The sequence below is a fragment of the Balaenoptera physalus genome (genome assembly GCF_965194825.1).
Source record: "Balaenoptera physalus genome assembly, chromosome: 15".
Classification (NCBI taxonomy): Eukaryota; Metazoa; Chordata; class Mammalia; order Artiodactyla; family Balaenopteridae; genus Balaenoptera; species Balaenoptera physalus.
Genome location: NC_138894.1, coordinates 4,493,993 through 4,516,341, shown reverse-complemented (window position 1 = coordinate 4,516,341; position 22,349 = coordinate 4,493,993). Strand labels below are relative to the sequence as shown.

The following is a 22,349-nucleotide window of genomic DNA, read 5'->3' as shown; positions in this document are numbered from 1 at the left end:
TCAGAAGAGGCAGCCTGAAATGTAGGAGAAAACCTGAGAGGCGTATCCTTCAAATACGATCACGGCATCTTGATCTGCATCAGAAGGGCATATAACTTGGGTGGTCTTAACCAGAATGATAACAGACGTGTTATCGCTGATGTCACCTTTCTCTCTCCCTCTCTCCCGTTCTTCCTTGCAGCCAAATGACGTGTACGTAGATGGTTGGTCAAGTTTTGGATACAGTTGGTGGCCACAGAGCCACAGAAACAAATTGCTCCATGGATGACAAATCTACAAAGCTTACCTTAGTCCTATCAAATGAATAAATCCATCTCAGGCTAGACTGTTCATACTTACAGATTTGCAAATTCATATACTCATTTCTGTACTCAGATAATTCAGTTCAACTTTTATTGAATAATCTGAATATTAATATACATTACTCAGGTGATAGGTAAAGAGTGGGAATTTGGCTTCTATGAATAATTGCTTCAACTATTTATTTTTGTATACAAACACAACCATGTCACACGTATAGTCATGATAACAACAAGCCACAGAAGTAAAAATACCTGCCTACAACCAACACCCTGGGCCCTGCTGCCATCCATTCATTTTGCTTGAGTTTTTAATATAGTCTGATCACTGTAGTAAGTCAATCATGTACTTTTCCACCTTGATCATTTAACTGCCAAAATCAATTATTGAGCCCACTATGTTCTGAGGATGTTCATTTCAACTACTGCCAAATCTTCTTGATCAGCTGATTTCCTAAAACCACACCTGACATCATTCAGGCCAGATGTGTGATCCCCAAATTTTCATATAGACTAGAGACTGTGATTGAAAACCACACCTAAGGCAGCTCTAAGACAGATACAAGTCTAGTCATGATAATTTCTCTTCAAAATCAAAGGACGTGGACTAGAAACTAGAAATTTCGTCACAGCCGTCACTGTCTTGACCATCAGAGTTTACATGATTTATTGTTTCTAACTACTTCCCAGGCTTTGCATAAGGTCCTCCACTGCTCCGTTTTATTAAACTCCACAATGCGAAAAAAAGACATCTGGAATCTGTCTATAAAACACCCAAAGAGTGCTTTTTTTTTCAATATTCAATACCATATGGATATCATACAGGCACTACTGACAGTCCCACTGAACAATGCATTTGTTTATTCAAATGTTTCCTTGGACTACATCGTGTCAATCAAATACAGTGCACAGAGTCAAATAAAAATCCTGAAATAATAACGTGAAAAATGCCAAAATAGATAGCATACTTTTTTCTTTTATGCTTAAAGACAACTGAACTTTCTGAGATCTTTCAGAGCTTTAGCACATCTTGGTTCTTCCCAATCTTGGATAAATCAGAGGGATAACCTCAAAGTCCAGTTGCATCTCCTTCATTCTCGGAGTCATGATCTTGACTCTGCTTCCACAGCCCTCACCAGGGAACCTCGATCCCCAGAGGGAACCTATGAGAAGGTGCCATCGACCCCAGAACGTAGTCCTGTTTCTGGAGCAAGTGCTGTGTCAGATGACACACGGATACTATTTCACATGAGCCGTCAAGCACAAAAATGAATGAGGTGGGTATCACCATTGCCATTTTACAGTTTAGGGAACTGAGGCTGGGCCAGGTGAAAGCACAGACCCAGGCCCCCTGAGATTTCCCCTGCCAGAGCCCAGGGGCTGCCCCCCAGGGCCTATCCCCCCGGAGAGGCGTCCAGCGAGAGCAGCTCCTGACCGTCTTCTCACAGGAAAATCTGACGCACTTCGCTTTCCATTTGTACCTATTCACACTTTCACTAAAAAGACGCTTTTAAACAACTATGACCTCCATCATTAATCTCATTTTTTACTTTCATCGAGTAAAGTTTTAAACGACCACCAACAAGGAGAAGAAAAAAGACTTCCTATTTTGAATAAACATTCCTTCTGACTCTAATACAGTGAAGCCAAATAACCAGAGTGGCCATTTCTTCCTGAACGAATCAATATATTTGATTTCCTGTTGCATCCGTGTCAGCACAGCCCACGAGTCTCTCTTGGTTCTACGCAGAGAAGGATTTCTTTTCCTTTCATTATGATGAACAAGCCCTGACACCTACACATTATTTTTGGGTAAAAACTTAATTTTAAGGACAAAGAAGCTTTTTTTCAGAGATATATATATATATATATATTTTTTTTTTTTTTTTTTTTTTTTTTTGGCTGCGTTGGGTCTTAGTTGCAGCATGTGGGATCTTCATTGTGGCATGTGGGATTTTTCTTTTTTCTTTTTTGCATTTGTCATGTCTCTTTAGGATGCTTTTTTTTTTTTACATCTTTATTGGAGTATAATTGCTTTACAATGTTATTTTAGCTGTACAACAAAGTGAATCAGCTATACGCACACATATGTCCCCATATCAGCTCCCTCTTGCGTCTCCCCCCCACCCTCCCTATCCCACCCGTCTAGGTGGTCACAAAGCACCGAGCTGATCTCCCTGTGCTATGCAGCTGCTTCCCACTAGCCATCCATTTTACATTTGATAGTGTCTATATGTCAATGCTGCTCTCTCACTTCGTCCCAGCATGTGGGATCTTCGTTGCAGCATGCGGGATTTTTCGTTCTCTGTCTAGATGCGGCGCGCGGGCTTCTCTCTAGTTGTGGCGTGCGGGTTTTCTCTCTCTCTAGTTGAGGTGCGCAGGCTCAGTAGTTGTGGCACGTGGGCTTAGTTGCCCCATGGCGTGTGGGATCTTATTTCCCCAGCCAGGAATCAATCCCACGTCCCCTTGCATTGGAAGATGGATTCTTTACCACTGGACCACCAGGGAAGTCCCAGGTATATTTTTTTTACCTGAAGTATAGTTGATTTACAATGTTGGGCCAATCTCTGCTGTACAGCAAAGTGACTCGGTTATACACACATATACATTTCTTTGTTTTAATATTCTTTTCCCAATCCAGCAGTCTGGGGTGATCTGGCAGGCATCTCTGCTCCTTGCAGATATTAGGGGACTTCGGTTCCTTCCCCATCCCCTGGGACATTGCCATCACCTGCGCATTCAGAGCGGGTTGTAGGCTATTCTGTGTTTTAGTATTAACCAAAGAGAAAGGCTATGTGTTAGGACACCGACCTAGAAATGTCTCCTGTCACTTCTGCTCACATTTCATTGTCAAGAACTTAAACACAGGCCTGAGGCTTGAAATACAGCCCTGCGCCGAGAGACCACACAAGCGCCTACAACTAGATTATCACCATGAAAGAATGGGAAAATAGATTTAGTGGGCGGCCAATCACCAGGGAACACCCACAATTCTTGGGTATAAGAATGTGAAACAGAAGTCCACCCTACACAAAAGCAAAAAGAAATCAAGGAAAGAAGACCTCATGAATTCAAATAAACAATAAACAACATGCTATTTTACCCAAGTGTAAGATTGTGAGCCTGACTTTTCCACCTATGTACCGCAAATCTTTGTTTCACTAAGAACAACTTTTCAAGAACGAAAGATCACGCCATTCTAAACATATGGAAATGGAATTCATCTCAGAAGAAGAATATTGGATAATAAAAATATTGCTGCATGACACAGAGGGTCGAGGATGTACCCAAGATGCCTCCAAATCTGCAAATGATGCTGAGTTGGAAATCCAAACAAAATCTAAGGCTCTCCAAGCCCAAACATACGGGCCTTAGACACACATATGGTTTCCATCTCCAGCTGAAGGAGCTGGATCTAAATGGAGTTTCAAAGCACATATGCAGTTTCATAAATAGAATTAGGTAGATCAGGATACCTTCCAACCCAATGTCCTTTGCACAACTAAAGTTTGCTGTTCTAAAATCTAGTCTTTGTTAAAGTTTCCTGGCTGGTCTTGGATCCTCATAAAATTTGTTTTTCACATGTGCTGGGGAAGCTATAAAGGCTTGCTCTGTGAGCAGGATAATGAGAATGCCAGAATTTTCATTTGGGGATAACGTATACAAACCAAACTAAGCCATCCATAATTTGAACATATGAAAAATACCTCAATAACACAAATTTGGGGGATTGACCTTTCAATAAAATGTGTATTCCATCCAGAGAGGTTGACCAGTGAAACACTGATCAAAGGTAAAACTAAGACACGTGTCTGGTCAAGAAAAATTTATAGAATCTAGAATTGTAGTTCTTTCAGATTCCTCTGTCAAAAGGCAGTACTCAGCCTCCCCTAAGGACCATAAACATGAAAATCTAAAAGAAAAATCTAAAATTGTGAATCTAGACTGAGTAAAGGAGTTAATGAGAATGTACCCTTGGGACCTAATTGTCCCTATTAGTTCTAAATTCAGCAAGCTGCTGGTCAGCTCTCGGTTTTATCAAGGTAATGGAGACATACATAGAAAAAAGTCCTTGCTGAGGGATTTTGTCCATGGAAGTTTTATATCCTGTCTATTTTATTTCATAAATGTGCTGTATTAACAGATTACGTTCCAGTAAGCCTCTGTTTGATTTGGGGACGGTTTTAATGGTTTGATTCTCAACTACTTTTGGGCTGAGATCGGCTGATTTTATAGGCCCAGCGTCATGATATGATCCCTCCAATTGCTATGGGTCTAGCAAGAAAAAAATTAAAAAAAGCCTAGAATGATGCTTATCCTTCCCATGGGTAAATTGACAAACGCTTTATAATTTTAATAGATTTCTACCCGACCAGCACTATCTAAATATAATAGTTGCTGAAATCCTTAATGAAAATATTCCACTGAGGTCTCTCAAATTAACCATATCTGTTGTACAAAAACCGGATTTCGCACAGAATTTCCAACCCTGCTCCTTTGCTTTGTGATACGGAGGCTTGACAGTAGTTTTCTGGATTAATTCATCTACTTTGTTAGGAGAAGGCTGGAAGCCAGCCAGCGTGCAGGTCTCACAGTTAAGTTATTGAAGCTGTGTCTTCATAGGAAATGAAGGTAGTGCAATTACTGGGTGAATTCAGAACTCTCTCAAAGTAGTCTACAAAAGCATGGCGGAAGAGTGGACAAATGCACGTTTTTCTCTTCTGGAACACCGTCTTTTAGGACTTAGCGGATCCAGCAGTTGGAAGCGTCTTCTCTGTGGTTGCTGAGAATGAGGTTTGCAGAGGTGGAGGGCTCGCCCCAGCCTACGACATCTTTGCACTCCCACTCCAGGGCTCCTTCCTCACCGCAGAGCGCGCTGCCAATCTCCTCCCAATATACATCTGGAGGAAAACACGCTGTGCGACTCCTGAGACCACACAGTCAATGCCAGAATAACTTTAGTTTCTAGTCAACCATTTCAAAAGCTGATACGAAGTCACACAAGTGGCAAATATGGCCATCGCAAGATATGACAGAGGAAGGGGAAATTCTCAGGGGTCACAGACTCACGCACAGGCTGCTGGCCTTCAGAGTCAAGCTACTGGGGATCTTCCCGGGAAGGAAAAACGGGAACGACTTTATTTGCTCTCTCCTTTCCCAATAAGACAAGTAAATGTCTTATCTCCAGCCCACCCCCCTGGAAAACTGGTGTCCTAGCCCCAAGGTCCCGTGAGCGTTCTTCTGCTAAAGACGAGGTCACCGAACCCACGGACAGAGCCCGAAGCTCCTGGTCGAGGGGTCAAGGCAAGCCTTTCCCTCTCTGAGAGGTGTCAGCTCTGGACGGTCCTCTCCTTTGAAGATGAAATTCCAAAAGTCAGCTTAGAAAGGTGGCATTTAGCTAGACAGAACCCCCGGCTCTATGTCCGGCACGTTAGAAAGCGGTTTCCTTGTTAACGAAGTGCATCCTCTTCTATCCCGCCGTTCCTTTGGTGCCTCAGTCTCTACCCAAGGGGTTTTCTAGAAGCAGCACAGGTGGTACACGTGAGTAGGATGCCCAGCTGTTTTTCACCGGCAGTTTAGATTCATCACTGGAGTGAAGGCCCTTCAGATGTAGCCAGCTGCTTCTCTGTGGCTAGAAAGAGAATACAGGATAGAGAATCAAATGTGGGTCGCCCTGGGGAGTCCCACGCCAGGTATGTAGGCTGAGCCGTTTCAGACCTTGGTGTTCTTGGTGCCAGGGGGTGAGGTGTGCTGAGAAGACGGTGTTGCACATGGTTTTTCTCCGTAGCCAGCAGGAGCTTCTAAAGAACAATCTCCACTACCAACTGGCATGTCCATTCTTAACTCATAGTCACCGTTTAATCAATAAATATTCACTTAGCACTTGATCAGGCACTGTATTAGGCACTCTTTAAGCTCCCAAGAGCAAATACGTGAATTCTCTGCTACCCTGACATCCTTGGGGCTGCCTTGCCCTCTCCTGCCCCTGCAACCAGCAGTCCTGCTTTGCCAACATTCAGAGCAGATCGCAGACCTGACCAGAATGGACACAGGGTGGAGGCTGAGGGCTGGAGGTCAAGCTCCCACAGGAAGAGCTAACCCCACCCAAGACAGACCCCTGGCCGACACATCACCTTCCTGCCCCTCTGTGGACCCAGAAATTCCTTGAAATTCGAATTAGATCTGTCTTACTTTGGAAATTTGATGGCTTGTTCATTAAAGATGGAAAAGAGATGCAATTTCTTCTTCTGTTCTTTTTCTACGGTCCAAGTGGTAGATGCTACAAATGGCCAAAAAGTATGGGAGTCTGCCTCTTCCAGAATAAGGGGACATTTGCACTGAAATAGGAAGTGTATTGTTTAGAACTAGAGAGAAAAGGGGGACCAAGAAAGCCAGGACTGGAAAAATAAGTCAAGATTTTACTGTTTTCAAACACAAGCCTCTCCATCAAGGAATACAGTGTGCTTTCCAGGTAACAGCCTCGATGGATGGGTAGCTCTCGGACTGATGCAGGATTGTATGAACACTGTAGGGGGAAGTGCTCTGGTGTCCAGGACATCTGGCTGTTCTTTCCACGTGGGCATAAACAAGCAACGTGCACCAAGCCGCGGGCTTGCCTCTGCTGTGATTTCAGCGCTGAAGAGCCAGGGGACAGATCGTGATAAAATGAACAGGGCAGGGGACCCATGTTGGGGTTAACCTGCCAGGGCAGAGGCGGCCGTAAATCAGCATCCCGGCCGCACATGGCAGCAGAAGGAGAACGTGCGAGGCGCCTTTAAGTCGTCCAGATTAAGCGGCACGACCGCATCTAGGCAGTGTTTTCTCTTCTAGAAACTAGAAAGGTCTTTAGAGACAGATGGACTTCCGGTTTTCGAAAACTGTAAAACAGGGAGACAAGATGCAATATGCACAGAAAATTGATGTCAGTTGTGTTTATGCCTTTTTTCTTGCCAAAATAACAGTCAATTCAGTCTTATGGGATGAAGGCTATGCCCTGTTTTCTTTAAAGTCTAATAATACTTTGGGTAACAAAATAGAAAAATCTGAATCTTCCTTGTTTTTTTTTTTTTAGAGAGAATTGATTAGAGCTTATTTATGAACAGACATTCATATCATGATGTTAAGAAAGCAGAATTGTTTGTTGCGTGCCCACTATGTGCCAGGAGTTTACTATGTTAGCATTTAATTTTTTTTGCTAAACTCCCCCTGAGGTAGGTTTAATTGGGACCGTTTTGCAGATGAGGAAACTGAGGCTCGGAAAAATGAAATAATTTTTCTAAAATCACACAACTCATAAGCGTTAGATCTGGAATCCAAAAGTTGGAAGGAAAAAGCCGAGGTCAGCATCTCCGAGAGCTGGGGCTTCTTTTAGTCCTCCTATGTCCCATGTCAGTATTGGGAAGAATCTTATGCAGGGTAAAGGTAACAGCATAAAAAACCTTCTAACTGTTCTTGAGGGTTGATTCGGTGCCAGCTGCCTTATTTGCACGGAGGGTCCAGACTAAATCCTTGGTGCACCGGGGACCTCACCGTCCACACTCAGATCGTGTCAGTGGAGGTCTTCCTCATGCATCCCCCCAACATCCTGCCGCCCGTCCACATTCATACCCATTGTAGAGATGAGGAAAGTCGAGCTCACAGAGTCCATAACTCATGCAGTGTCTCACACAAATCAGCAAATAAGTGCCAGAGCCAGGGGAGGTGCCCCAAATTCTCTTAAATTCCAAAGCCCGTGTCCTTCTACTATGTCTCATGATTCCATCCATAAAGAGAGGAAAGACCCTGCAGGCTTCCAAACCCCTTTATTTGCTTATTTAAAAGCGGAGCTCCCACAGGGGTGCCGGCCAAGGTCAGAGGCAGGTGGCTTCCACTCCTGGGAACGGGTCGTCCAGGCAGGCATGCTCTGCAAACGAGGAGGTGATGCAGCGCTTCCAGGGGCTCAGAAGGAGTTCACAGCATTTCATTTAGAAAACCACACAAGGACTCGGGGAGAGGAGATTCGGATTAAAAAGGATTGGACTTTTTACGTGAGATGGGAGCAAGTGACCAGCATTCCTGAATAATGAATCCACAGCAGGCAGGCGTCAGTTTGAAATGTAAATGGATGGAGGAAGGTGCAACGCTGTCTCATCCAGGAGCAGATGATGTGACCGCAATGATGATTCTGCCTCACCTGCCCCCAGAAAAGGCTCAGACACAGGGGCGGAGTGAGGCCACCAGACATAGGACCCAGAACCCTATTCCTGCCTCTGACCTGCGGTTCACGTTCATGGCCTTCTCCCCAAGAGATTCTAAAAAATGAGGAGGCACCAGCGAGTCACGAGGGAACAAAGCATCCAAGGAAACATTACTTACCTGACGGGGCTGCAGGGGACACACTTGGGAAGCCCTTTATTTTCCTTCTGTTTTCCTGCTTCTTGGGGGGGAAAAAATGTATCTTTCATCTCTCCTCTCTCCTTTCTTCCCAAATTTTCTGGAGCTCTTCCTGCAGGTGGATCTGCATGACTCAAAGACAGGCAAGAGCCACGTGCAAAGGAGCAAAAACAAAGGACAACACTGGTGGGGAGGCAGGTGAGGGGACCCCCCTTTACCTTATCACACCAGAAATGCCACAGCCGAAAACACAAATAAATACAGTCTGCGGGAGACAAGATGCTTTTCCTCCAACTAAACACTGATCAAAAATGTCTGTTCATAAAAAAATAATTTAAAAATAAAATAAAATAAAATTTTTTAAAATGTCTGTTCTAGAAAATGTGACAGCTTGGCATTCACATCACAGCATCTTAGATCTGGAACACGAACCTGTGCCTGGTGCAGCCTGGTATACAGTAGGTGCCAAATGTGTGTGCTTTTTTTTCTCTCTCTCTTTCCTTATCTAATACACTTTTCCACATGGGCAAGAGGTCCCTTCAGTCCTCTCTGGAAAGTGGAAGCAATCCCGGAGCCCACCTCCAAGGGTCGAAGGCATGCCCGTGCCTGGCACTCCTGTGAGACCTGTCACCTTGTTTGTCTTATTCCAGATCGAGGAAGCAGCATGTGCAACTCCATGAGAAAGCTTGATTTGTTCGGGGAGATCACAGATGCTCCTGGGTGGCAAGAACACTGGGTTCAAGGTCAGCGTGGCAGGAGAGGTAGCTGGGAGGCGGCCAGGGGCACCTGTTGTGTGTTTCAGGGGGTTGGGCTCTTCTGGGGCCCAGGGGTCCCAGGGCCGCATTGAGATGGAGCCAGATGGGGGAGGGCTGAGGAGGTCCGGATCTAGTCCATCAGGGTGGGAACAGAGGGAGAAAATGGAAACGTGAAGGACCCCGATGAGTGCAGTGTCCTGTGTGACACTACGAACGCCACCCTCAGGGCCTGGGGAGAGCAGGGGGGGAGGGCGGGGGGGAGGGCAGGGGGGGAGGGCAGCTGGCCTAGGGGCTGAGTCCACCCAGCAGGGTTTTAGCCGCCCTGGGGCTTCTCCGCCCAGAGATGTCACTGTTATTTTCTGCCGCTTTTCCCAGAAACTGAGAGCTGCGGCCCAGCCTCCCTCTCTCCTTCCTCTGCCCCGTCCCTTTCTCTCTGCTCTTCCCCGGCCTCTCCTCTGCTCTCCACCCCTCCTCTCTCCTTCTCTTTCTCATTCTCACCTTCTCTCCTCCGGAGCAAAATCAGAAACGATTTCCTGCCCCCAGAAACCTGTGCCCTCCTTAGAGGCCCCTCCGAGGTCTTCCCGCCCACCTCACGCTCCTGCGTTTTGCTGGTAGTCGTGACGGCCAAGGTCAGCGCCCAGAGCGGAAGGGAGCCGGGGCGGCCGGGAGGATGAGGGATGTTTTGCTTCATCCCCAGTGATGCCCCTGCCTTGCTACCCCTCCTCAGCCCCACCCACCCCAGACCCATTGCTTCGGGTGTCGTCCTGCTGGAAAGCAACTGTTTGCTTGCAGAATCCTGGCTTTTTTCCGAATAGACTCTCATAAAAATGCACAAAAGTAAAAAAAAAAAAAAAACATGCACAAAAGTAATCCACGATGGAAATAAAAATAGAACAAACATGGAAGCCTATTCTCTTAGGTGGAAGAAACTGCAATGTGACCTACATTTTCCCAAACTTAAAAACCTAGGTCTTGATGCCTTAAGATTCAGGGAGACAATATCACACAACTCTTAAGTTCATGGATGCTTTCTTTCCAAAAACGTATTATCGATGGCATGCATTTCCATAGGAAGGTGTTCTAGTTCCTAATCTCAAAAGTTTGTTGGCTAGACTCTGAAACTCCATAATTTAAGGATCCACTATGTCACTGTAAAATATACATATGGAAATTGTATCTATCACCTAGGAAATATTATTTCTGAGAAATTGAAGGTTAATTTTTTACATTCTTTGGAATGTTTTCCAAAGGAAAAAAAAAAAATAATCCTAAAGACAGAACTCTGAGCTTTTAACTGCTGCAGTGAAGGCATGGAGAGGAATTGTATTGTGTGGGGGGTGTGTGTGTGTGTGTGTGTGTGTGTGTGTGTGTTTTCATCTCTCAAAGAGCTGAGGATTTACACACAGAATATTGCAACCAGCTGTTCTTCACCACCATCTAGCAGGGAGTGAGAAGCCGGTGGCTTAAACTTGAGTGAGAAGAATTTAAGTTCAATAGGAAGAAAGGCGGCCCAACAATGACAATCGTTAGGACATTGGTGGAGGTCGCCGAAACGGGCAGATTGTCCTTCCCGGGAGGGTGTCACCATTCCTGCAGATCGTCGGCTCTCTGGGGGGGGCTGACGCTTGCCATTCTCTCCCAGGAGTCCACTTAAGAGGAAAGCAAGGAGACAATTCCTCCAGTCCCTGCATCCCACATCTTCCCAGGAGGAAGACGCCCTCAAGGGAGGGCCCTCAAGGGCCCACGGTCAGCTCAGCCTCTTGCCAGTTGTGAAATCTTTGGAGTCACTTAATTGCCCTCTGTCTCAATTTTTCAGCCTCACAATAAACATGATAATAGCGTACATCCTGCCTAGGCTTACGGTGAAGGGAAAAATAGGTGTAAAATGCCTGTGAGCGTGGGCCTCCTGTAGGTGTTGGTCCTTATCGGATGCTGTGTGAAACACCCAGATTGGAGGTCACAATCCCTGACCCCAGGGGATTAAAAACCTTCAGAGGAGCTCATAATAAGGTGTCCAGGTCTTTAGGTCTAAATTGCAGTTTTTTTCCACATATGAGAAAAGCATTAACTGGTCCAAATAGGCAATTCCAAGGCTAAAGCAGCACACGCCCATCTTGAATGGCCAAGGCTCTAAGAATGACCACAGTGTCCTAGAGCCGTGGTCCCAGGTAGCCGTGGACTCAGTGTCTACCCGCCCCACTGAGGGCCAAGACCCCCGCGTGCCCTTCACTCTAACCGCATCAGTGACGTCCCCCCACCGGCTCCCTGGGTCAAGTACCTGGGGACCCTCTCTTCAGAGAGGCCCTGCAGAGCCTCGAGGGGCTGGGGCAGAGTGAGCCCCGTGGCTTCCCTGGCAAACTCTGATGCGACCCCCCCCCCCACCCACAGCAGAGACCAGCCCTCCAGAGACCACCATCAACTTCCCTTCGAACGTTTTCTGCATTTCTTCCCAACGGCCCCTTTGATCACCGGCTGAAAGCCACACAGGGGATGAAAAACATGTCTGGCTGTCTCTCGTCTTCTGTGACTTTCCTTTGAGCTTGATGTCATAACATCAGGCTCGGATAATGCACCTGAGGTTGTCAGAAATGGGAGAAGGTGGCGAGAAGTGGTTCCATCGGAATATTTTTCAAGATCTGACCTCAGAGCTAAGATTGCATCTGGAGGAGAGCTCACTGAAGGCAGACGCGGGAGGGAGAAGAACCCAGCCGTGGCCCCCTTGAGGACGGATCCAAGGAGGAAGCTGTCTCAGGTCCCCTGTCAACTACAAACTGGCACTTGCCATCTGCCTCTGCAAGGATTGAATCATGAGCCGCTGCAGCCGTTGACCTTCGACACCCCTGAAAGGAGTTCAGGGTGGAGATCAGGAATGAGGTGCCCCGTGCTCTGGGGAAAACTGGCAGAACAGGTCTTCAGATAGTTAGATATTTTCAGGAGAAGATTTTATGAGCCCAATTCTTGTATCTCCTCGTAACTAGAAAAGCACTAAAATCCTTCACGGTGACGTCTGCTCCTCGTGGCTAGCGGTAACCTTCACGAGACTAGCAGCAACCTTCTACAAAAAATATGTGCTTGATTGCATGGACTCCCCCTTCACCAAAATCACACGTATCCTGACCTTCCCCCCTACCTCTCTGGAGCAGTTCCTCATAGTTATCTGAAAGGCTGTCTCCCGGGCTATAGACCTCATTTTGCCCCAAATAAAACTTAACTCACAGGTCTCACGCTGTGCATCTTTTTTAAGTCGGCACCTCTGTTGACCATCACTGTCACAATCAGTGGTGTCTTCCAGCCACGTGAAGCCCAGGACCCTGAGATGACAAAGAACCTTCTCCCATTGGAGGAGGCATGGGACACAGCCCCAGTGCAGTGGGGAGCGAAGGCCTTCCCACTACCTCTTAATCCACAGACACAGGCCAGCCGTTGTGTCTGGGATCCAAGTACAACTGGCCAGAGCTGGAGGCCGTGCGACGTGACCTTTCTTCACCAGTAGCTCATCTTACTCTTGTCATTAAGAACTTAAGGTATAATGTACTGTTGCCTGAAATACACGTCAGGAAAAATAAAAATGTTTGTGGTCTGCATATTTTATGAGTTACATATATCATACACCTAGAGACAGCATTTTTCAGAATCTACAAATATTCTCAAGCCTCCATCCCTCTTTTACTATCACCCCATTCATGAAGGACTCGGCTGCTTTTGTGGAGGAGAAGGGAAATTTGGCGAAAAGTAGCATGAAAAACAGAATCTGAAAAATTCCATGTTTTGAACACATTTCTGTGCGCTAAGAGCTAGTGAGGAAGGAGGATTGACAGAAGGATTTTAGAGAGGAATGGCCTCTCACTCAATAAATAGTAAAGAAGAAACCAATTAGAGATAAATAAGCACCAGAGCCCAACTCCAGAGCAGGGACATGAAAGACAGATCCACGGCTGGTTCCTAGCTTCTGGGGAAGTGGAACAGACAGAGGGGCCCCATCATTTGGGTGGGGTTTTAGGAGCATCCCAAGGAGTGTGACAGCACAGGGACAGAAGGGTCACAAAATGCTCTCTAGATGGGGTTTCCTTCTTCATCAACTACTTGTAAAATAGTGAAAAGGGAACATCTTCCTTGAGGAAGTGTATAGAAGGGAGAAAGGTCTATGTCTCTTTGACTCCTTACCCCAAACTAGGGCACACGCTGCCTGCACCTGGCCTTGGTGTGGTGACATCTCTGGGTTGGCCCCCGTCCAGAGCTCCCCCGGGGCTGGTGGTGGATTCGCATGCCCCATGCTGCTGGGGTCAGCACCACTGGAAGACCAGCTACTGCTCCAAAGTGAAAGAGCGAGTGTGCGTTCCTGGGGTTCAACAACCTGAGCTAAGTTTTTGTTCCTGAAATTACTAGATGGAGAGTATCTTGCTGTGGCTCGAGGGCCGCATGACGCTCGTCATTATTTAGAAGAAAGAGGCCCAGGTGCACGGAGAATGCTCCTTGACGGTGAGAAGAGGGCTCACTTGATTTACAAAGAGCCCGTGAATTTAGCACTAGCCGCCCTCCACCTCGCACTTCTTCACTGAGCTTCTCCCAAACCCCTATTCCTTTGCCCAAGTGCCCAGCAAGAGTGGAAAAGAAAATCATTGCAAATCAAGAAAGCTGGAAGAGGCAACAGGCCATAATATAACGAGTTGTGTTGTCAGAATCCAAAGATCAGGGTTCAAAAACCCCTGCCCAAAGTGCTCGGTAGATGCTGCTTGCAAAGGACAGAAGGGGCACCTGCTGAGGTCACACTGCGGACGCCGGAGGTCACTGGCTTCCACTCCTACAGGGTCTGCACCAGCGTGTGCGGGAGATGCCAGATGCTCATCTCTTCTTTGAGGCCACACTCAGGAACGCGTGGGAGCTGAGAGGGATGCAGGGCTGGGGAGCAAACGGGAGCCGTCTAGGCAGTGGCTGCCAGCCTGGGGCAAAGGGAGGGGGCCCCTCTTCACGCCCTTCCCACCCCGTCTGTTTCTCGCTTTATTCTTCACCTCAGTCTGAGTCATCACCGTCAACCTCATCTTGGAAATTCCCCCATCGCCCCTACTCTGTCTCTGTCTGTCTCTCTCTCCCTCTCTTCTTGTTTCTCTGTGTCTCTCTCTCTCTCTTTTCTCATCCCTGCCCGTTTTACTTCCCAAATGCGTTTCCAATCCCTCTCTTCCCTGCCCCCTCCCTGGCACAGGGCGGCTTCATGAGCACGTGTGCAGTGGCCTCAGCACCCCTTCCTGCTCTTGCAGCGGGCGGTTTACATCTTCCACGCTTCCCTCTCCTAATCCAGATCCCAAAATGCCTCCCAAGTGTCCCCTCCGAAACACAGATATCAGAGGGTCTTCCCGAAGCTGAAGAACCATCCGGGACCCCAAAGCCCCGGGGGGCTCCCTTTCCCCTAGTAACACCAATTACCACCATCTGCATCCACCGTCACCCAGGGTCCCGCTCAGCTCTGCGCAAAATTCCCCAGTGAAACCCTGCAACATACTGGGAGGAAGCACTGCCATCTTGGGTTTACGAGCGAGGAAGTCGAGACTGGAAGGGACCCCTCATCTGTAGGCAGCTAGGAAGCAGCCCAACCAGGAGGCTTGGCAAGATGCGCTCTGTCCCAACGACACCGCCCTCTCCATTTCCACTCAGTGCCACTTAGGAGGTTTAAGTCCTCCCCACCATCCTAGGGTCAACTGCAGAATGCCCCTCACTCCCTCTGAGGAGTCCCCACCACTAGAGCATGTGTCACCCGGTGGCCTTGGTGTGTCTGTCCTCCCCACAAGACTGATTCCTTAAAGACAAAGGTCAATTTTGCGTCCCCAAGGCCGAGCACAGAACCGGCACGCAGGGAGGTTTCAATGAACCAAGTGGTGGTCAGATAAGTGCGTGCGCGGACGGACGACCACCCTGATCTTGAGTGGTCACACGCCTCTGTCTCATCCATAACAAAACTCGAAGTGTTTGCTTGGCCACATTAGACACTTTGGAAGTGAGTTAATACGGGTTAGAGAATATTATCAGAACAAGATTAAATTTCCATCCTCTAAGGTTGGAAGCACCCTCACGGTAAAAGCGTTTTTGTGCTTTTGCATTGTTTTTGCCGTTCTTGTTTACTAGGGCCTGTCGCTGTGCTTGAATGTTAAGCAGATGGGTTTGGGCTCCATTCATAATTTCCCTGATTTGGGAAAAGTCATCATCACAGACGGGGACAGCGGCACCTCCGCACTGCCGGTGCCCACAGCAGCCTGGTTTTGGCACACGTGGATGCAATTTGACTTCGCTGGTGATCTCTCTGCAAGCTGCCTCTGCTGTGGGTCCTGACGACAACGGGGCGAAGGACGAAGCCTGGGCTCACCCTCCTGGGGGGGACATTGAGATTCCTGGGCATGGTACCAACTCAGCCATATGTCAGCACAGAAAGTAACTGCTTTTTCCATATATGATCATAACTAATGTTGCAAAGCCTGTTTTGCCTGGATCCTTTTACAGGACCTGTGCAAAATATGCTGTGAGCTTTCACTCCAGATTTCTTTCTTAGGATGAATGGCTCTGCGCACACGGGAACAAGCTCTTACTCTCTTCATCGGGGTTGATAATTATTCCACAGGCTAATTCCCCAGGCGTTGAGTTCTACAGGGTGACAGTCTGGCTTGTGCACCGGAGCTGATGGCAACGGGAATCCTAATGGCCAAATACATCCTCCTTACAATTCTTTCGTTTTTTTCTTTTTTTTTTTTTCTGTCTTTACCTTTTAGAAAATGTTAATGTATTCCTGATGAATTCAGTGTGAAAAAAAAATATGTTTATCAGCTTGGGTTTAAAATTTTTATTCATAATAAGAATATAGTCGCATTGCCAACACTTTCCAAAGTCAGTCCCGGAAGCTGGGCCAGCTCTTCGGGGCATCACAAACAAGATGACCACACAGGAGGGTGGCAGGTAAGGAGTTCAGACGCCCAGATGATAGGCTAGCATCTGTGCATCGGGTCCTGGTGCTTGGTTCTTGCCAGGCGTGGGGTTCGAGAAAGCGTGCTCTGAGAGCAGATAACCCTGCAAGTTGTCATTTGGTGACTACATAAGTTGTGCCTTTCGCCAGGGCCAAAAGGATGATAAGTTTGTCACTGCTAACAGGTGCTCGTTCTTTAGAACAAACCGTGCTTTCTCCTGCGAAATCAAGCTACTGAATTTCTTGCCTGCATGTCCCCATGCATAAGATGGGACTGAGGGAAGGTGGGCTCTGGGGGCCCTGCCCCACGCAGCCTCCTATCCTGAGGGCTCGGATTTCCAGCAAGCCCTCTCCCCACTCCCTTTCCCCAGAAGCCCACTGCTACCCACGCGCGTGCAGCACCGCACTGGACGCGGGGAGCCCACCTGGGCGGCTGACCTGCCCCCAGAAACAACGGCGCACAAGAAGCCTGCAGCTCTGTGGCCGCATCCAGCACCCCAGCTGGGTTCTTTAGTTTGTGTGAAAAGAATTCCAGCGTGACACAGCTCTACTCAGTACAAAGAAGTGCTGAAGCACTAGGGGGGAAAATAAGAATGCCTCTGAAAGCAAAGCAGCGGAGAGAAAGGCAGGGGTGGACCAGCCTCCTTCCCCCCAGGGCTCGGCCTGCTCCTCTCCGCGGGTCCCAGCCACCGGGCGCATGCAACGCCCCCCGGGCGTCTGGAGCAAACAGTGCCGGCCTCTCTGTGGTCAGATGGGGACAGCCAGTCCTCCCGTTGTTTGATTTCTAAACTTGCTTCCAACTCCCTGAGGCCTCTGAGAGCTCAGGGTTTGCAAATCAACACAACATTTAATTAACTGCACGTTAAAGTTTCCATCTTTCAAAAGGGAATTAGGGACAGTGCACTTTCTGAAGCATTCATTAATGAAAAAATAAATGCGAAGGCTTCCCAGGTCCGGGGTGGTCTTCCCCATGCTAGGTGGTGGCCCACCCTAATCCTCGGGGTCCGGCCGGGTCCTTCCCAGGAGCGGCTCGGGTCCTCTTGAGGCCAACGTCGTTAACCCTCAGAGACCCAGTCTTGGTTTCAGCAAACCCCAAAGCCCTCTGAATTATCCTCAACAGTTTTCAGGAATACTCAGAAATGGTCCCAATTACACTGAATCGTGAATACTTTTTTATTAAAATGAAAGGTATATGCACAGCCCTGTTAAGAGAGGCATGAATAGTATAATTAAATACTGTCTCTGTCGCCTCTGGCATGGGTGTGAGCTACTGTCACCCCCTGGGGATGACAAGCACATGGACCCCCATCACAGAGGACACGGCACAGTCAGCTTGACTTCAGGGAGCAAACAAGAGGAGACAGAGCAGAAGATACCCAGGGAAACTCACCGCATACAGGCTGGCACCTGCCCACGACACCAAAGTTCCCTGCTGCTCCAGGCTGAGGCCACACACACACACACACACACACACACACACACCCTGACCGGGGGTCAGAACACCACGAGTGGAAAGAGCGTCTTTCAGGCGTCGGGAGAGGAAGGTCCTGTTTCCACCATGAACGCGCTCTGCTTCTCTGCTCGCCCTTCTCATCCGAGGAAGAGTGGTCCCTCCCCACACGCCTGCCCACGCCGGCGGCAGCCCTTTCCACTAGCGCCCCTGTGGCGTCACTACCATAGGAACTGTTCTGCCGTGTCCTGATACTTAACTGTATATAGGGCTCCTGTCAATAGTCTCAAGCCTTGGAGAAAAGGACTGGTCCTTCTTCAGTTTTACACGCTGCGTTGTGCATGTTTACTTGGTCGTGCCCATGTGTCGTTTCCGTTATGTGACAGACTCTGTTCTACCTTCAGAGTATCGCCCTGTCCTCCTGGAAGAGGCAAACAAATAATGAAACAGGGAAGGGAGCTGATTACAAACTATAATTTGTGTTAGCAGGGAACATAACAAGAGCCTAAGATACGAATTGATGGAGAGGAAGAGACCAACTTCAAACTGGATCTCCAAGGACAGCTCCTGAGGAGGGGGCGTTCCGGGGTTGGGGGAAGAGGCACAGAAGGAAGAAGGGGGGTAGCAAGCGGGGAGGAAGGCAATTCCGGCGGGGGTCTCCTACACGCAGGAGACACAACCAACGCCTCTCCAAGAGTTGATAAAGTAGATCTAATCAATTCAAATCTAATAGATTCTACTACATTCAAATAAATTCTAGCCAAAATATTCTTGTGTATAAACAAAAGCATCCAGTAGGTGGATTCCTCACTTTCCAGGAGGATGGTCCTCCCAGGCTTACCTGAGACAGGGGACCACACCCCAGGCTCTGCGCTCCCACTCTCCTCCTGTACATCTGCTTTCCGATCTCTGCTCAGTGCCCAGCAGGACAACCAAAACACCAGAGAATTCTAGGTTCTCACCCACAATTCCTTGACGTTCTTCCTTTCTGTCCAGGTTTTGGGTTTTCTCACCAGCGCGGCATCACGGTGAAGCCAGCCTCTCAATTTCTTACATTTGCTTCCTCGAGGTTCTCTGTGGGATCATCCCAAAGCACGAGAACGCAGAGCGAGGCGGACGCAGCCATCAGACCCACAGCTCGTGCATCTGGCTGTGGGTCACTTGAACGTGTGTCCATCTTGTGTCCCCCTGGCTCTCATGGTCACCAGGCCAATGTCCCTGCCCTTCTCTCTCTGCTCTAGGGCCGAGGGGTCTGGGACTCAGCCAGGCACATCCATCCTCCCACTCCCTTTAGAATCTGATCCAAAGGGGATCTTATGTGGAGCCTGAGAGGTAGGAAATGTGTAAGGAGGTGGGTTTTCTTACCTGGACCCTGACTGCGACCCTCCCCAGGAGATACGTGCTCCTCGGTTATTTGATGATTCCTGCCATGTGCCCAGGAACCTGTGATGTGTGCCTTGAGGTGGAGGCGGGGGGAGGCGGGGGGGAGGGGTCTAAACATCTGTATCTGTGTCCCCTGATGCAGATGTGTGGCCACCCCTAGGACCCCCCTTCCTCCTTCCTTCCTCCCCTCTGCCCTTCACCATTTTTTGGACTCAGCCCTGCATTCCACCATCAGGGCTACACATGTGATGATAAACCCTATCCTTCCTCCCAAAATCCCAGTCTAGTGGGGACGCCAGGTGGACACAAGGTGGACACACCTGAGCACGGTCATCGCAACTGTGGTCATAATCGGGGTGGACGAGGGATCACAGCCGGTGACCCCCTTACCCAGCCCAGCTTTATTTTTTTGCTCCGAAATATTTTATTAATAAACGTTTCATATAAAAAACAGAAGATAGATATGTGTCACGCTGTATAATGCACTGAAGGCATGTGGATGGTTGTAGTTTTTCATTTCTCTACAAAATGAACCAGCCATGATGGAGTTAAGAGTCAGTGTAAATATATTCATATTTTGGGGACTACTTCAACATACAAAGAGCCGTGTTCATTTTTGTTTGTTTGTTTTTATCCAGCAGGTTCTTATTAGTTACCTATTTTATACATATCAGTGTATATATGTCAATCCCAATCTCCCAAAGGACCGTGTTAATTTTTAACCGTGAAGAAAGCGTATAGTAAAGTAGACTTTCAAAATTGCAGATAAAAATCTGTACCTCAAGGTTACGTTTCAGGCCTTTCTGTGTGCACAGCATGACGTAGAGAGAGAAGAACTGCCTAGAGAGGACCCATTACGTCAGGTGTTAGAGGTGTGGCCCGTTTCAGCTCGCAAGACCTCTCTCTTCCTCTTTTCTCAAGGGGAAAGGCTTCTCAGACGAGCAAAAGCCAGGATCAACTTCTGAGCTGGTCAAAAGTTAAGAGTGACACTTAGCAAATAGCAAGAATTAAGAGGTACTAGCTACATCAGTAAGCACATTATTGAAAATATAGTCCTTTATGCTGGTTCCCATGGAGGTCCGTGGATTGGAGAAAGGGCTTCTGATGACCATGCCAAGATCCTGGAAGGCCCTCACCTCTACCCAGCGAGTCCAGTGCAGTTGGTGTGTGTTATGGCCCCAGAATCCATTTGTTTGTTTTAGTTCTCCGATGAGGTATACGATAGGTGTGTGATGATTTCATTCTCATAGCGTTTATGTGAGAGTCAAGGAGCTACTCTGCTCCACTGAACCATTATCAGAGATCAGCCAGGCCAATGGGTATGGAGCCTGGAGGTCATTCGGCCCCAGGAATAGCACAGTCAGACCCCAACTGGTTGGCCAAATGGTTTCTGCTGCAAATTTCTGATCAACAATATTTCTTTCGCCTGGGCCAAGATTTAATTTGTGCTGCAAGGGAACACTTTCAATTGTCAACAACAAAAGGCGATATTTCCTATATTCCTTGAGAATAAGCTTCAAAGGTTTCAGCTCCTTTCTAAAAAGCTTTTCAGCTTTATTTTGACGTGGCAGAAAAGTTTTGCATGCATCCTCGCATCCTGTGTTGTGACAGCTGCATTTAATGAGTGCAAAATGATCAGAAAAACATCCTCTGCCATGGGGGTTGCCAACTGGTGACAGGGAAGAGGGGTGCTGTCATCAGAGCAGGAGAGTCATGCACGCATCTGCAGAGGTGGGATTCCTGCCCGGCTGGTCTGTACCCGGCAGCTCCATGCACGGCCCCCGAAGCCGAGTAAGACCTGCAGCCCTACATCCCACGGACCCCCTCCTTCCAACAGCAGGATGAAGACTCCACCGTGTCACCCCAGGCCATTGTTGCTGGAGGTTAATCCATGTTTCCTTCTAAATTTTCTGTCATATTGAAAGAAGGTCTTTCTAGCTAATCTAACACATTTATAATGAACAAACTCATGAGAGGGAAAAAAAGAAAAAGAAAAAAGAGCAGACTTTAAACAATTCACGTGTAAAGGCCCCAGTCGGAAAATGAAGGTCTTCTTTTACATATAGGTAGTCATGGCAGATTAAATTATTGTTTAGCAAACATTCACTCCACGCCCCAAACACATACAACACTGACTTCCATGGGACGAATTTGCTTTCTTATCCCACGGATGTTGAGCTTGACGACGGGACTTCCCTTAGCCAATAAAACGTGGGCAGACACGCCACGTGCCAATTTGGAGTCCAGGCCTAAGGCGTGCGTGTTCACACTCACTCCTCTGAGAACACCCACCTCCACCTTGGAAAGGTCACGGGCCAGATAGCTCTAAGCCCTGCGACGATCCCTGCAGAATGAGAGGCAGATGAAACAGACCTGAGCTCCACCTGCAGCCTGACGCAGGGTTGTCCCAACTGGCCCGCACACCTGTGGAACGTACCTGGAGGAGAGCTACCCAACAGAACCCAGCCCGGTTCAGCTGAGCCACAGCTGACCCAAAGCCCTGGAGCGCAAGCAAAACTAGGGGTTGATTTAAGTCACTGGGATTTGGAGCTGTTTGTTACTTAGCATCATTGTGCTGTTTCATAGCTTTTGAGAGAGGCCACCAACAATGTATGCCTAATTATGCAACAGAAAGAAACATTTCAGCTGTAGTAGAAGCCTCTAGCTCCATGGACATGGTGTGGTGTACGGGAAAGCAGATAGAGCAAATACTCCAATCATTCAATCCTATTTATGTCAGCAAGATGAACAACAGCTTCAAACTAACTGCATCTTTCATCTTTTAGTTCCATGTTGGAGTCATGAAGTCACACTTAATAGGTAATATTTCCAAAGCAGCTCCTGGTCCCAACATGCTTGGTTTATTTGTTGTTACCTACCCACACCTTACAGGGGAAACCACAAGTACCCACCTGCGTCTATCTCTTTCTCTGGAGTCTGTTTCATTTCCATGGGCTCCATTTCAATTTCCTGTCGTTCCTCCATCACAGAAAGACAGCAAAAGTAAACCGTCACACTGAACCGTTATGACAATTTACTCTTGAGGAGAGAATCCTGTGGGTGCCTAAAAGCTTACTCTAAGTTTTATTTGCCTAATTTATGCTTCTACTGACAAATAATTAGGGCAGCAACTAATTTCAAAA

At 47.8% G+C, this 22,349-nt stretch overlaps 1 protein-coding gene across 6 annotated transcripts in view; it reads right to left on the bottom strand.

The window, feature by feature from the left end:
- Window positions 1–6,698: 6,698 nt before the first annotated feature.
- The window catches only part of LOC309643590 (uncharacterized protein), a 105,826-nt gene continuing 90,175 nt past the window's right edge, over window positions 6,699–22,349 (bottom strand). The window contains exons 13-15 of one of the 6 annotated variants that reach the window (XR_014253843.1): window positions 18,084–18,244; window positions 8,651–9,388; window positions 6,699–8,202 (exon numbers count right to left, since the gene is read on the bottom strand). The gene's annotated coding sequence lies outside the window, so the exon portion shown is untranslated. Of the gene's footprint in view, window positions 9,389–12,616; window positions 18,245–22,349 lie in introns of those variants that run through there. The other 5 variants (XR_014253855.1, XR_014253860.1, XR_014253859.1 and 2 more) reach the window with 5 other exon arrangements.